This window comes from Coptis chinensis, chromosome 9 (assembly GCF_015680905.1).
Source record: "Coptis chinensis isolate HL-2020 chromosome 9, ASM1568090v1, whole genome shotgun sequence".
Classification (NCBI taxonomy): domain Eukaryota; kingdom Viridiplantae; phylum Streptophyta; class Magnoliopsida; order Ranunculales; family Ranunculaceae; genus Coptis; species Coptis chinensis.
The window spans coordinates 29286395-29303284 of record NC_141464.1 but is presented as its reverse complement, the minus strand read 5'-3'; the positions used below and the strand labels follow the sequence as shown (position 1 = coordinate 29303284).

Here is a 16890-nt window from a genome sequence, read left to right as displayed (position 1 = left end):
AGCAAGCGGGTAATGAATTTAGTTTTGTTTGTTCTGAATTAAATCTTGCTGAAGTACCTTCTAATTCTTGGTGGATAGATACGGGAGCAACTATTCACATTAGTGTTTCCATGCGTTGGTTGTCTAAGGAGCCGCAAAGCCAAGTGATACCGAAAGGTTCATTTACATGGGTGATGGCAATAAGGCATGTGTTGAGGCCATTGGAGTCTTTAGATTAAAATTAGAGTCTGGTTTTTATTTGGATTTAGATGAGACTGTTTATGTACCGTCTTTTAGACGAAATTTAATTTCTATTTCCTGTTTGGACAAATCCGGTTATACTTGTTCAGTTGGAAAAGGAATATTTAGTCTCTTTCAAAATTCAAATCTTATCGGTACAGGCTCTTTGATTGATAATCTATACAAGTTAGACTTGGATGCCTCTCACTTAAGGTTAAATGAAACTTTGCATGTTAATAACTATGGTACTAAGCGTAGATTAATTAATGAGAACTCCTCTACATTGTGGCACAAGCGTTTGGGTCATATCTCTAAACAGAGAATTGAAAGGCTTGTGTCAAATGGAGTTCTTAGTGCCCTTGATTTTTCAGACTTTAAAGTTTGTATTGAATGTATAAAGGGTAAACAAACAAATATAAGGAAGTTTGGTGCCGCCAGAGTTTCAGTGTCTTAGACTTGATATATACCGATATTTGTGGTCCATTTCCTACGGCTTCTTGGAATGGTCAACGGTATTTTATCACGTTCTGATCGACTATTCTCGTTATGGGTATCTATACTTAATTCATGAAAAATCACATCCAATCGGATGTATTTAAGGCCTATAAAGTTGAAGTTGAAAATCAACATTCTAAGAAAATTAAAGCTATCAGATCCGACCGTGGTGGTGAATACTATGGTAGGTATGATGGAAAAGGCCAACATCCAGGACCATTTGCAAGATACTTGGAGGAATGTGGCATCGTTCCTCAATACACCATGCCAGGGACTCCACGTCAAAATGGTGTATCTGAGAGACGAAATCGGACTCTAAAGGACATGGTTAGGAGTATGATTTGTCATTCTACCTTACCAGAGTCTCTTTGGGGTGAAGCCTTAAAGACTGCAGTATATATCCTTAACCGAGTACCTAGTAAAGCAGTAACTAAAACCCCATATGAATTATGGACTGGAAAGAAACCCAGTATAAGGCATTTACATATTTGGGGTTGTCCAGCTGAGGCTAGGCCATATAGGCCTAATGAAAGAAAACTGGACTCAAGAACAGTTAGTTGCTACTTTATTGGTTATTCGGAAAGGTCAAGGGGTTTCAAGTTTTATTGCCCCTCTTCCAATACCCTAATTGAGACGGATAATGCCAAATTTATTGAAGATGTTGAGGATAGTGGGAGCACACAACAAAGGAATATTGCTTTTGAAGAAGAGCATGTTGATATTCCTTTAATGGATATCCACAGAGATGAGTTGATCACACCTGTCATTAGGCAGGATGCGGTTGTAGATCAACCAAATATTCCTGAGTTGGCCCCTGCTATTATAGAAGAACCTCAACAAATTCAATTAGAAGTGCCAATAAGGAGATCAACTAGGGAGCGGAGAGCAGCTATTAATTCAGATGAATATATAGTTTATCTCCAAGAGCATGAGTTTGATATAGGAATGGAAAATGATCCTACTATCTTTATTCAAGCCAAACAAAGTGCTCACTCCTTAGATTGGATGAATGCCATGATAGAGGAGTTAAGGTCTATGAAAGACAATGACGTTTGGGATCTTGTCGAGTTGCCTAATGGAGTCAAACCCATTGCTAACAAATGGATTTTCAAAACCAAAAGAGACTCAAAAGGTAGCATTGACAGATATAAAGCACGTCTTGTTGCAAAAGGCTTTACTAAAAAGGCAGGCATTGACTATAAAGAGACTTTCTCTCCAGTTTCATCGAAAGACTCTTTTAGACTTATTATGGCACTTGTAGCTCATTATGATTTAGAGTTACACCAGATGGATGTTAAGACAACTTTTCTCATGGTGACATTGTGAGACTATCTATATGAGGCAACCTCATGGTTTTGAGTCCAAAGGCTCAACATTTGGTTTGTAAATTAAAGAAATCCATCTATGGCTTAAAGCGGCATCTCGTCGATGGTATTTAAAAGTTTGATCACATCATTTCCTCTTTTGGTTTTAAGGAAAATGATGTGGATCAATCGTTTATCACAAGATCGATGGGAGTAAATTTATTTTTCTAGTGCTATATGTTGATGACATCCTACTAGCGAGCAATGACATAGGCCTTTTGCATGAAACCAAGCGATTTCTTTCAAGGAATTTTGAGATGAAAGATCTTGGTGAAGCATCTTTTGTGCTAGGCATTGAAATTCATCGTGATAGATCACGTGGCATTCTAGGCTTATCACAAAAGGCTTATGTTGAAAGGGTGCTAAGTAGGTTTGGCATGCAAAACTGTGCACTAGGTGATGCCCATTGCTAAGGGTGATAAATTGAGTTTGCTTCAATGTCCAAAGAACGATTTAGAGAAAGAACAAATGCAAGATATTCCTTATGCATCAATAGTAGGGAGTCTTATGTATGCTCAAGTTTGTACGCGTCCAGATATTGCGTACGTAGTTGGAATGCTAGGCAGATACTTAAGTAATCCAGGAATGGATCATTGGAAAGCGGCTAAAAAGGTGATGCGGTATTTGCAAAGGACAAAAGATTTTATGCTCACATACCGAAAAACCGATCATTTTGAGTTGATTGGGTATTCGGATTCGATTTTGCTGGTTGCTTGGATAGTAGAAAATCCACGTCTGGTTATGTTTTCATGTTAGCTGGAGGTGCTGTATCATGGAAAAGTGTCAAACAAACACTAATAGCCTCCTCCACTATGGAAGCAGAATTTATTGCTTGTTTTGAAGCATCAAATCAAGTAAAAAAGGTATAGAAATTTCACTTCTGGGCTTCATGCAATGGGTTTCATTGAGAAACCATTAACGGTTTATTGTGATAATAAAGCCGCAGAACTTTATTCCAAGAACAACAAGAGTTCGTCAAAGTCTAGGCACATTGACATCAAGTTTCTTGTCATGAAAGAGAGGGTTAAAGATCATCATATGACAATTGAGTATGTTAATACAAATCTCCAGATAGCTGATCCGCTAACTAAGGGCTTACCACCTAAGGCATTTAAGGAGCATGTAGCTCGTATGGGGGTGGTTAGTCCTTCTGATGTTTCATTTTAGTGGGAGTTTGTATTAATATTTTGTTTACTATTGATGATTATTTTTTTTTTTTGAAATAAATTTATCTACTTATTCATTTATGGTTGCGCATATAAAGTTTGATTAAGTAGAATAAAGACATCATTATAAATCATAAGGTTGGACCAATTGAAAATGAACATGTTCAGGGATCACATTACATGTTATTTTCATGCTACACATCCATACTTAATCTATGTCGTTGGAGATATTAGTATTGTGACCACGATGGGTCTAGTCATGCTAAATGTGGCAAAGGCATTTGTGATCCTATATTTTTTATTTTCAATGGACCAGATTGTGTTTTTGAGACGCGTCACTCATTATTTCGACAATAAAATTTAGAGCTCTTAAGGTCACCATTGTTTAATATCGGGTTATGACCTATGTGGTACAAGTGGGAGATTGTTAGAACTTTTCTCTTTAAGGTGTACCTACATAGATCATACACATTACACAATTGTTAATTGTCGAACTACGTCCGAGTGACATTGAGAAGACTCACTAAACTGTGATCTTAAAGTAACATGACTGGGTCATTTACATGTCTCAAACCACACGTGTCAAGTCATGACACGTGTATAAAGTGAGTATAGGCTTAACGATATGTGCAGATACTTTTTTGGGCTTAAGCGTATTTCTATTATCATGATGGGCTATAATAGAAATACACCCATAATATATAAGTTGAGGTCCCCACCCCAAACCCTATTCTGATTCTCATAAGTTTTCCATCCACTGTGAGAGAACACAAGAAGGGTTTTAGAATGGAAGACAACAACGTTCCGCTGCTGCTTATAGGACTTGCTTGATAACGCTATGGCTTCAGGTATGTCCTATTATTATTCGGTTTTCTTTATTGATTGACATGTATTCTGGGTATTGGAGAAATCCTCACAGTTTCGACTTTTCTGGGGTGCAACGACAATAGGCCCAAGCAAACTCCTCTTCCACCTAAAATCAGTTCCAGATCTAATTATCACAAGAGGTTCTTGGTTCCCAGTTATGTTTCAAGAGATTTCAAGGATGCGTGGGACAGACTTTTCAAGGAAGGATAGGCATAAAGAAATGGAGCTTCCCCACTTGAGTCCTGACGCCTGAACCTATTCATTCCACTCGAGTTGAACTGCTTTCTACTCGGTGAAGAGTAAGATGCTTTCTCTAGCTCGATCAAATCGACTCCTACTTTATTATATATTCTATTTTAACAACTTCGAGTATGAACACCGGCGCTTGACACCTTCTCGCTTGAACCCGACGACATATCCACTAAGGCTTGAAGCACTCATACTAACCGAGCACCTCGCTTCATTAAGACCGGTTCAAGAGTTTCTATGGGAGTTGACTATAATTATGAAATGGTAGTCAAATCACATGCAGCTTCCCCTACTTGCAAAGGTTGAGGGTATTGCAAAGGTTTTGAAACACCGGTTCGCCACTTCTCCATTTGCAAGGTTCGAGTCCCGGAAGGATGCTCTCACCGCAAAGCGCGTGTGGCAACTTCTTAAGCTGCATTCCAGGATGTGCAATGAGCCGCTACTTGCATAGTTCCATTGAGTAGGCATTTCAAAGATAAAATGCAACAACGCAAAGCAAAAAGGACAAGACAAAGTGGAGGTTGTTAGTCGCAAGGTGGTAGCGAAGGGAGTGCTTTAAAGCCTTCGTCAACCCAAAAGCATAGAATGTTCTCAGCCTAACAAAATCTGGATTCTGGGCACTGTTAAGAATACAAGTTCAAAGACAAAAATTTTAATGTCTTTGTCCCGAATCGCTCGCATTGCCGAGCCTATAAATGCCGCTCGCATTGTCGAACCCATAAATGCCGCTCGCATTGCCAATCCCAAAAATGCCGCTCGCATTGCCGAGCCCATAAATGCCGCTCGCATTGCCAATCCCAAAAATGCCGCTCGCATTGCCGAGCCCATAAATGCCGCTCGCATTGCCAATCCCAAAAATCCACTTGCATTGCCGATCCTATAATGCCGCTCGCATCGCTCGCATTGCTGATCCCATAAATACCAATCCTTCTCTTATTATTCTCTTATTATGTTTTACGCCAAAATGATGTGTGTTTTCTAGAATGCCGCTGATCCAAATGATATTTAGGAAGAAAGTTTGCCGCTGGCTGTACTAAATTTGCCGCTGCTTGATTTGTCATTGAATTGAATTGTCGCTGCTTGGTTTCATGATGCTAACTCTTATATGGAAATTTGACTTTCCACCATTTATGGTGCCCATCCTAAATGATGGTACTATAATGACAATTTCGAAAGATCGAGTGAAGTCGTCCCCTCTCCCAGACAGCTGGAAGCTTGAGGAGATTTTTGCAACTGTTATAGTTCTTGGAAGTTACCGGGCAATCATGACAGTTATATTCTTTTGGGTTGCATACAAGACATATTTCTTCCTTAGTGTATTTAAGGTTCCAAGCCTACGACATACAGAACAACCCCTTCTTTCTAAAAGCCTAGATAAAGCCCATTCTATCAACCTCTTCAAAATCAACCCATATCTAGTTTAAGCTTGATCCCCATAACACCTATCAAAAAGCCCATGGGCTATAAGTCTATAACCTTTCATCTTTAACCATTTTAAGTATATTTACCAAACTGCCATTACATATTTTCACCATTATACAATAAATTCAACAATATCAAAATCCAAATTTATACCAAACTCTATATAAATTATATCAAGAAAGAAATTTCTATTTGCTTTCAACTCTCATCATTTTTATTTTTACCGATTTACTAACCTACCAGGTACCATTAAAAATTATTACTTCTTTGCCACACAGGCCTTGTCCATGTAACAAAGAGAGGGCGATGTTCCGGCCCCCACAAATGTGGCCCAATAAAAGCCCAATTCAATACAAGCCCATGCTCAGAGCCCAACTATAAACAAGCCCACGCTCAGAGCCCAACTATAAACAAGCCCACGCTCAGAGCTTATCTATGAAAAAGCCCATGCTCAAAGCCTACATTCCACGAAATGGACGGATGTCCCCGCCAGTTCTCAATTTCAATCCACGAAATGACGGATGTCCCGCCAGTTCTCAACTTCATCCCACGAACCGACAGTTCTCGCCATGATTCTCGACTTCATCCATCCCACCGAAATCCCGCCCGATTCTCGACCTTCTCCAACTTCATCCCACGAATCGGTTCTCCCCTGGTTCTCCAACTTCATCCCACGAATGGCCGATTCTCCCGCCGATTCTCCAACTTCATCCCACGAGTCGACATTTCTCCCGCCAGTTCTCGACTTCATCCCACGGTGACATTTCCCGCCCAGTTCTCGACTTCAATCCACGAAATGGCCCGGATGTCCCACCAGTTCTCGACTTCATCCCACGAACCGCGGTTCTCAACTTCATCCCACAAGCCGACAGTTCTCCGCCGGTTCTCCAACTTCATCCCACGAGCTGACAGTTCTCCCGCCAGTTCTCCACTTCATTCCACGGTGACAGATGTCCCACCGGGCTCCAACTTCATCACACGAAATGACGGATGTCCCGACTCTCGAACTTCATCCCATGATTGGGCCGGTTCTCCGCCAGTTCTCAACTTCATCCCACGATTGGAATATTGGAGAACGAGGAAGTAACTATCACCAATGCTACCTAAAAAATCCAACCTTCGTCATTTTTCCGAACTATAATCGAGACTTGATCCCAAGCAATATCTTTGGAGTGCGTGAGGCAACTTCAAAACCGAAGTCCAGTCTCATCTTTCCCCAATCACCATCTCCAAAAAACATTACTTCCAACCCTCAACTGGTGTGTTTTGGCAAATCTTGCTGAAACAATGTATTTTCAGATTATCCAAATACAAATGTTACAACACTATAATACTACATAATATTGTACATATGAGATACAATGTCCTCATATAATCATATTCAGTTCAGTTAAAATGTAGATTTATAAAGTGAACTTATATAGATTTATTTTGGATTTTTGTTTCAACCATGGTCACTAAAGCATATCAAAGTCCGTTTGAATTATACTAGGATGGTGATTCTGAAAAGACTAAAGAGAGGAATTATTCAAAAATGAAAGCCAACTTTTGGTGGAAAATTCATGTAGATGAGATGGGATTATGGGAACAATTGATGAGTACTGGATTATTAGAAAGAGACCTGAATCAGTAGTGGCAATAGGGATGAAAACCGTATTAAGCGTGTATTTTCAGGTTATCAAAATACGAATTTAATAGCACCACGTACATAATGTCATAGAAGTGAGATACAATATCTTCATATATAAATATTGTGGAAGGGTGTTAAGAGTATTTTATACTATCATCAAATGGGGGCCACGTTCGGCAATAAAATAAATATTCTCTACCACATTTAACGGGGTGATTTGTCCTAATTTTTAAGTTAACGGTCGGATTCAGAAAGTTATCCTAATTAAAATAACAAAGAGAAGAAAGTGAATTACAATTGGAAAAAGGAAATGAGCAGAAAGTGATGTAAGTGTTTGTTTGTTTAAACTCGTCATTCACATTTCACAACAGCCATGCAGCCAATCACAAACTACTTTATAAAATATTTTTATTTTTTTTGTGTGGCTCATGTGGGATAGTCACACCCGATTTTTTAGGGTATAATCTACTCCAACGAAATTGTATTCCAATATCCAAATAGCATGCCAGCATTCCTATGACAGATTGGCCTATTAGCTCAGTTGGTTAGAGCGTCGCGAAGGTCGCAGGTTCGAGACTGTATAGGCCAATTTAGAAATACTTTTTTCAAATGGGTTTCAAACCATCAAAAAGAACATTAGATCAGTGAGTTAACTCCATCTTCTCCAAGTCACATTCACACTATTCAATATATCCTTGTTCACAATTAGTTCACATAACCCCCCTAACCTACCAACCACCCCCAACCCTCCTCTACCCATTCTCCGGCCAATCAAGCCAAAGTTCCAAGTTTATTAATCCTCTTTAAGCAAATGAAGAATTACCACAACTTAGTTGTTAAAAAAAAATGAAGAATTACCACTTCCATCATAGAAATCATAGAATAATTTTACTTCGCCAACATAACCCCCTCTCCAAATTTCAGATCCAACTATGATGGTGGCATTGATAGTGGACATTGGTGGTGGTGTGTGGAGAGGATGAAGAAAATTTGAGAAGAGAAATCAAAACAAAAAGGGAAATAAATAGACAACACCCCCACTCCATATCAATTTCTTATTACAAAAGTACTTTTTCAGTGATCCTTCTTAAGATTCTGACTTAAATTGGATTTGTATTGAAGAATCGAATCTCCTATTTAATTAGAAACCTAGCGATATGTTGGTTTGAAATTTAGCGTTAAAGAGGACACTCACCGTGAAATTCAGAGTTTAGACCACGGTTTTTTAAAATCATCAATACTTGGCCATCCTTCAGACACTATCTGGCATTATTTTAGAGGAATTTGCAAGATTTTGCAATTTTTCTCCATGATAATTCGTGTCTAATAGATTTGCACTTCTGGAGAATGAAATGTAACGAGTTTACGATAAAAAAAAGTCACAAATAATCTTTGAATTTTGACTATCGCGTCCTTGGTCTAGTCAATGGGATAACAAGCGTTTGGGAAAATTACTTCATCTTTGAGCTCCGTGGTTTCGGGAAGGCATGGTATTGGCGTGTGCGTGTATGTCTGACGATATAATTTCATGTGAATCAATCAATAGATACATTTACATACCCTACAAGATTTATTTATACCCGTGTAAGACAATAACAAATCATTTTATATGACAAAGAATACACTGGGCAAAGTTACAACTTACAACATCCTAAGGAGCGATGGAGGTATATATATCGGATACCTCTTTTATTTTACTTCCTATGGTCTACACATACTATTACTAAACGTACACTAGTATCTAGTTTTTCATGACGGAACACTTGGTATGCTTTGTTCATTCCTAAAGAAATTATCTGGATCAACCTTGCTCTTCGCCAGCACTAATCTGTCGAAGTTGTTCTTGAAGTATTTTCTGCCCCAAACTTTAGCTTTGGAGTAGCTTGCTGTGCCGTTCTTGCTCTGACCCAAGTCTAGATCTCTGTAGTTGAGATATGCGGCCCTTGGGGACTTGGAAACATATGGAATCAAGTACCTATACAGCCTTCTAATCCAACCTATACGTTCTTTAGCTGCCTTAGTCCCTTCTTCTGCCCAGTACACCAAGTGCTGAATCTTGTATATGTTTCCTTTTCTATGTGGAAAGGGGATGGCAGATTCAGAGATTTCACTCATTCTTCCACCGTAAGGACTAAATATCACTACTGGCCTATTTTCCTCCAGAAGCAGTTTCCAAATTCCTTTCAACCCTTTTTCTGAAATAGGTTCTGTAACATAGTCCGATTTTGCCTTGAAGTAGTCTCTAGTTAATGGATTCCTATCTAATAGAACGTCTGATGGACCTTCAATTGGGAATCCAGCGAAATAGAGAACAGATTGTATCCAACTCATTTCAATATAATCGTCGCGCTTCAAACCCAGTTCAGGAAAATGTTGTTCCATTAGAGGGATGAGCTGTTTTACTCCACCAAGGAATAAAGATCGGAATGATGCTTGTACTGTTCTCTCTCCAACTCGACTGGAGTTTGCAACGTTTATAACGATTTGAATGAAGAGGTCTCGAGGGAGTTTATCTGCCACATATTGCCACCTATGAACAAGTGCAGTTGCGCCTTGTTCCAAGTTCTTATTGTGTGTGAAAACAGTTACAGTAGGTGGAACAGGAACCAACCTGATTTTCCATGAAAGAATAACACCAAAACTTCCTCCTCCCCCTCCTCTAATGGCCCAAAACAGATCCTCCCCCATAGATTCTTTGGTAAGAATCTTACCGTCAACATTGACTAACCGAGCATCCACAACATTGTCTGCTGCAAGACCATACTTCCTCAACAACGCACCGTAACCGCCACCGCTGAATTGGCCACCAACACCTACAGTGGGGCAAATCCCGGCAGGGAAGCCATAAGTTCTACTTTGCTCTGCAATCCTATAATAGAGTTGGCCAATGGTTGCACCAGATGAAACCCATGCAGTTCCATCTTTTGCGTCAACACTTATGGATTGAAGATTAATAAGATCAACAATGACAAATGGCACACCAGTTGCATACGAAAGCCCTTCATAATCATGTCCACCGCTTCGAACTCTAATATGCATTCCATATTTCCTGGAACAAATCACAGCCGCTTGAACATGGGATTCATGCAAGGGTGTGACTATTAGTTCAGGCTTTGGTGTGTTGGGTGATGTAAACCTAAGGTTTCTTATTGAGAACTGCAAGACAGATGAATAAGAAGCAGTGTTAGGAGTGTATATTGGTATGGAAGAATTGGACTGAAGGGAAGTGCATTGCAGAAAGTTGTCATACAATGAACTTGAAGTTGCCAATGAAACTAGAGATAAAAGTGTATAAAACAGTGCTACTAATGCAAAGCTTGAATTCCCCATGTTTTGTTGTTTAGAGAAGGCACGAACCTGTTTATTTATAGCTAGTTTTTCAAAATACCATCTTGGCCTCAAATGATACTTGTAGGTAATAAGAATGTGAACATCAAGTTTATAATAGTCATCATCTTTTTGTACAAGTAAAATCCAATGTTGGAAGTCCTAACTCCTAAGGGACGTGTTTGATTTAGTGAAAAAAAGTCCAAAAAAAAGAAACTCAAAACCCGGGTGTTGATATTGCACGTAAAAACTAGAACATGCCTCAGAAACTTATGGAATTTTGAGCTTTTATTATCCGGTTGCCATTTGACTGTTATAAAGGTCTTCCTTGTTATAAACTAGGTTATGCCCGTGAATACGGCCCGCAAGACCTCGATGCGCCTACGGTGCTACCCCGACAACTTGTCGCGCCTTTGGCGCAAGGCCAGTCGCGCCGAAGACAATTTGTCGCGCCTTCGGCACAAGGCCAGCTCAATTGTCAATTATCCGTAAGCCCAATAACATCAATTGGGTTAGGCAATTGTGCAGTACATGTCAAAATTGGAGGCCCAACAGTTTATGGGCTAGCTCAACAATTTATAAGTCTAGCCGCTTAGGGTGGAATTTGAGCCTAGGGCTCGGAGCTCGGCTCGAGATCGCTCGTTTACTATATGAGTTGGGCTCGAGCTCAAATTAAAGCTCGTGTAACAAATGAGCTTAATGAAGCTCGGCTCGTTTAGCTCAAATAACATATTTATAGTGTAAAATGACCGAGCGACTTGGGCTTGACTTGTTTAAGCTCGGCTCAAGCTCGCTCGTTTAACTATATGAGCCGAGCTCGAGCTCAATTTAAAGCTCGTGTAATTAGCGAGCCGAGCTTGAGCATGGTAAAGCTTGGCTTGTTTAGCTCAAATTCCACCCTTACAAGCTGCCAATTGTTGATTTTTGGATTTTTGGATAGATCTCATAGTATTGATTGCACTTAATAAAATTGTACAAATTCTCCAAACACTTAGATATGTCAAGTCATATTTTGGTGAGATTGATTACCTACCATTAGATAGGGCTTTTGGGGCCCACACTTTCTTATTTTGTTAGATAGATATATATATATATTGCAGCCTCCATGAGTCTTTGCTAGCTAGTAGTTGAAATCCTTGTTATATATCAACTCTACGAATTGAATAAGTTGATTTTTCTTTGAGATTAGCCGTTGATTTTTCAACGATGGAAAAAATTATTTACTGTTATTTTGCTTATTAATACTATTCAAGAGTTGTGAAATTTTGAGTTGATCATGGATTTATAATCATCTGTATGTATGGGAATGCTCCAATCTACACATCAATGCTGAATTTTCCTAATTCAATATGCTAAATGATAGACCCCTCCCCTGCCCATGTATGAACTCGAACACAAAATCTGCGAAAACAAATGGTCAGGAATCATATCTGTAAGCGTTTCTAGCTTGAATTTGCTCAAAGATATTTAAAAAAATAAAAAAAATTCAGCCAAGAAGTTAATTTGCCCAGTTGGAAGCTACTCAGGAAAATAAAGATTTTCATACACGTTTGCTTTAATTTGAACAAATGAAATGTATGTTACATATCCTGCTTAAGAAGTAGGCTGTGTTTGAAATCTGAACTTGCGTATGTATAACTTTCAAAAGTACCATTTTGAACTTTATTTGTGATGGTGATTGACAAATTCACCTCAATCTTCTTTTAAGAGTTCAATTTTAACTTTATAATCATTCTAATGAGGAGCCCTCAAGTTTATACGGAGTAGGGCGACGGAAATACTATTTCTACTTATTATTTAGATATATAACGTTGGTTTGCATTGTAATATACACAGACACGTATCTCTATGTAAATCAATGATTGCCATTAGTAGGTCGGTTAAGTAGGCCAAATTAGTAGGTCTATGTATATATCATTACTGGTTTATATGACATATGGGTTGGTAATATGGGGTCTGGAATAGTTGACTTCTTTCTTATTCATCAACTTATTTCAATTCTTTTGTACGTCTTTTGTTTTGGGGAGGAGAGAACACACAAGTAATCGGAAAAATGGGAGGAGGAAAAAAGAAAAGAACAATGATAAGTAAAATCAAACTTTGAACAAGTGTTTATGTATGTTCCCTTTTTCTTCGAACAAGCAAGTCCAAGGATTGTTGATTAGGAGTACCCGACAATATCCAAGTATCCAACAAGTTTTTGTTCATCAAAATAATTCTCTTCAACTTAACAAACCCACAATCCCCATATAATATCTAAAAAAAAATATTTTTCATTAAGATCAATCAAGTGTTGTGCATTTATTTTTTTGGATGTTCTCTTGCATGTACATTATATAGAACAAAAACTCCAAAAACTCTAAACGTGTTTGCATACTTAAAAAGGGAAGATAATTAAAATAGAGAATACCTAGATCGGAGTATCGGACGTTTGAGTTAAAGATTAGGACAAAATAGCCTGTTGAATATGGCAAAAAAGATTTATTCCACTTCAGAACGTGGCCCCACTTGATGATAGTATGAAATACCCCTAATACCCTTCCACATATTAGTGTTTTTTTTTTGAAAAAAATAATATTTCATTATACGAATTTACATATAAACCCTTGAACATTTTCCACCCTCTTGTCATCTCTCTTCCTACCTTGTACATCAGAATCCTATGTCCCAAGTCATTTTGATTATTGGATTATTTTCACATGTTGTAAAAGTAAAGCAAAATAGGGATGAAAACCGCATTAAGTGTGTATTTTCAGGTTATCTAAATACGAGTTTAACAACACCACACAATGTCGTACAAGTGAGATACAATGTCTTACTATGATCATATTTAGTTTAGTTAAACATGTCATTTAACAGCACCACATAATGTCATACATGTGAGATACAATGTCTTACTATAATCATATTTAGTTTAGTTAAACGTGTATTTTCAGGTTATCTAAATACGAATGTTACAACACTACAATACTACATTATGTCGTACATATGAGATACAATGTCCTCATATGATCATATTCAGCTCAATTAAAATGTAGATTTATAAAGTGAACTTATATAGATTTCTTTTGGATTTTTGTTTCAACTAGTCAGTAAAGCATATCAAAGTCCGTTTGAATTATACTAGGATGGTGATTCTGAAGAGACTAAAGAGAGGAATTATTCGAAAATGAAACCCAACTTTTGGTGGAAAATTCATGTAAATGAGATGGGAATAGGGGTGCAAACGGATAGATTAAGATTAAGATATGCTTGTATATCTAAATCCGAATCCGAAAACCGATATCCGAATCCGTATCCGACGGATATTAAAATTTTTATCCGAATCCGATTTCGGATATCCGAATCGGATATCGGATAATATCCGATCCAAAAATTAATATTAATTAAAATTTTATTTGCTTTGAATAATTCATTTTATCACTATAAAAACTATTATAAATATATATTTGTCATTTATTATTATTATTATTTTGTTATTATAGTTTTATATTATTAGTTTATAATTTTATATAATATTTTATACAATAATAAATAAATAAATAAATTATATATAATAACTATTAAAATTTTAAATCGGATCGGATATTTTCGGATGTGGATATGGCAGTATCCGAATCCGAATTCGAAACCAGTTCGGACATAAAAAATTATCCGAATCCGTATCCGATATCCAAAATTTTCGGATAATATCTGATTTTTCAAATACGAATTCGAATCAGATTCGAATATTTGGATATCCACTTGCACCCTTAGATGGGAAAATTTGATGAGTACTGGATTATTGGAAAGAGACCTGAAACAGTAGTGACAATAGGGATGAAAACCGTATTAAGCGTGTATTTTCAGGTTATCCAAATACGAATTTAACAACACCACATAATGTTGTACAAGTGAGATACAATGTCTTCATATATAAATGGTGTAGAAGGGTATTAAGAATATTTCATACTATTATCAAGTGGGAGCCACGTCCGACAGTGAAATAAATTTTCTCTGCCATATTCAACGGGGTGCTTTGTCCTAATCTTTAAGTCAACGCCCGATTCAGGAAGTTATCCTAATTTTTTTTCGTTAATAAATAAATAAAATAAAATAAAAAAAAAAAAAAAAAAAAATAGGAGAACTTTCTAATTAAAATAGCAAAGAGAAGAAAGTGAATTACAAGTGGAAAAAAAAAATGAGCAGAAAGTGAAAGTGATGTAGGTGTTTGTGTGTAGACCTGTCTTTCACATTTCACAACAGCCATGTAGCCAATCACAAGCTACTTTATAAAATATATATATATATTTTTTGTGGCTCATGTGGGATAGTCACACCCGATTTTTTAGTATGATCTACTCCAACGAAATTGTATTACAATATCAAAATAGTATGCCTGCATTCCATTGACAAATTGGCCTATTAGCTCAGTTGGTTAGAGCGTCGTGCTAATAACGCGAAGGTCGCAGGTTCGAGACCTGCATAGGCCAATTTAGAAATAATTTTTTCAAATGGGTTTCAAACCAGCACGAGACCTGCATAGGCCAATTTAGAAATAATTTTTTCTTCTCCAAGTCTAACAGAAAAACGCCGAGCATTAGGGGAATCTCAAATTCTATTTATTCAATATCTTTGTTCACAATTAGTTCACATTCCTCAATTCAAATAACCCCCTAACCTACCAACCACCCCAACCCTCCTCTACCCATTCTCCGGCCGTCGGAATCCAATCAAGCCAAAGTCCCAAGTTTATTAATCCCCTTTAAACAAATGAAGAATTACCACAACTTAGTAGTAAAAAAAAAATGAAGAATTACCACTTCCATCATAGAATAATTGTACTTTGCCAACATAACCCCCTCTCCAAATTTAAGATCCAACTATGATGGTGACATTGGTGGTGGTGTGTGGAGAGGATGAAGAAAATTTGAGAAGAGAAATCAAAAGAAAAAAGAAAATAAATAGACAACACCAAATAATTATAATAAGAAGATGAGAATGGTGGAAGTGGTGGTGCTCGACGGTTGACGGCGGCAGGTGGTGGTGGTGCTTGACAGAACTTGTAGTTGAGGACTATGAGTAAAGTAAAACGCACTAATTTTTTTGCAAGGAACTAGTCACTCTTGTTTGTCTTTTATTTGGGTAGGATGGTCCTACCCCTTAAAAGAGGCAGGACGCTAGCAATTCTCAATGTTTTTGTAGGTATTGCTCCTCTAATGTTGTTATCAAATATCAGCTATTTTTCTTATGATCTATGTTTTACTGTCTTAATTTCTTATGTTATATTACTTTCAACTATTTAATTTATGAACTCCAAACCTCTGGTATCAGCACTCAAAAGTTTTATCAACTTTGCTAGTTGACACCAACTGTGATAGCCCTATTAGTGTAATATGATACTGTGTTCTAATTATGATCGGAGCATAGACTTTCTCTCAAGGTGAAATTTTAAGCTTTTTATCATACTAATTAGCTAATTTTCTACGCGGGGTGTTGAGAATTCCAACAATACTCGTACTGGTAGATGGAGTTTAATTATTATATTTCGCCACATCCAACAACAATTTTTCGCTTGAAGGTCATTCCATTGTTCTTGGCGAACTTTATGGCCTCATTGATTACAATAGAAAGAACAAGCAGCTGCACTTTTATAATTTTTACTATGAGATTAATAGTGTGAATGTGACTTGGATGTTCTTGCCATGCTAATGGGGATAGGAATTGTGCGAACATATATAGTTTAAGTTGGTTTAAAATCCCGCACTCTGGGTTATGCCATTTAAGAGTGCGCAGTACCTCAGAATTAATAGTTCAATGTTTTGAGATGCACGCTGTGATCATTCTGCCATTGTACAAACTGCAAGCACACACACTCCATAAGGTGGCCCACACATCACGAACACCACAATTCCCCTTCAGCGGGCAAGCAGATCATACACGAAGTAGGCACAAGACAGCTCCCAGCCTCCCAGCAACAACTAGTACCCGTAAACAGCAAACAGTTGATAAAATTTCTTTTTCAAGTAATTTTGATACTGCACGACCTCACTAGGATAAGGATAAGCTGCTCCGGTATAATTTTGAAGACCATGTTTCAATCACAGAAGCTTTTGGAGAGGTGCACAAAAAAATTTGTTAAAGGAATGATAGGTCACATAATCAGTAGAAA

At 37.6% G+C, this 16890-nt stretch overlaps 1 non-coding gene and 1 pseudogene across 1 annotated transcript; one reads left to right on the top strand and one right to left on the bottom strand.

The window, feature by feature from the left end:
• Window positions 1-8997: 8997 nt before the first annotated feature.
• On the bottom strand, window positions 8998-10774 carry LOC147475465 (tetrahydroberberine oxidase pseudogene; annotated as a pseudogene).
• Window positions 10775-15137: 4363 nt separating this feature from the next.
• TRNAI-AAU (transfer RNA isoleucine (anticodon AAU)) lies at window positions 15138-15211 on the top strand. Its single transcript has one exon. It is a non-coding gene; the product is annotated as a tRNA-Ile (tRNA).
• Window positions 15212-16890: the final 1679 nt, after the last annotated feature.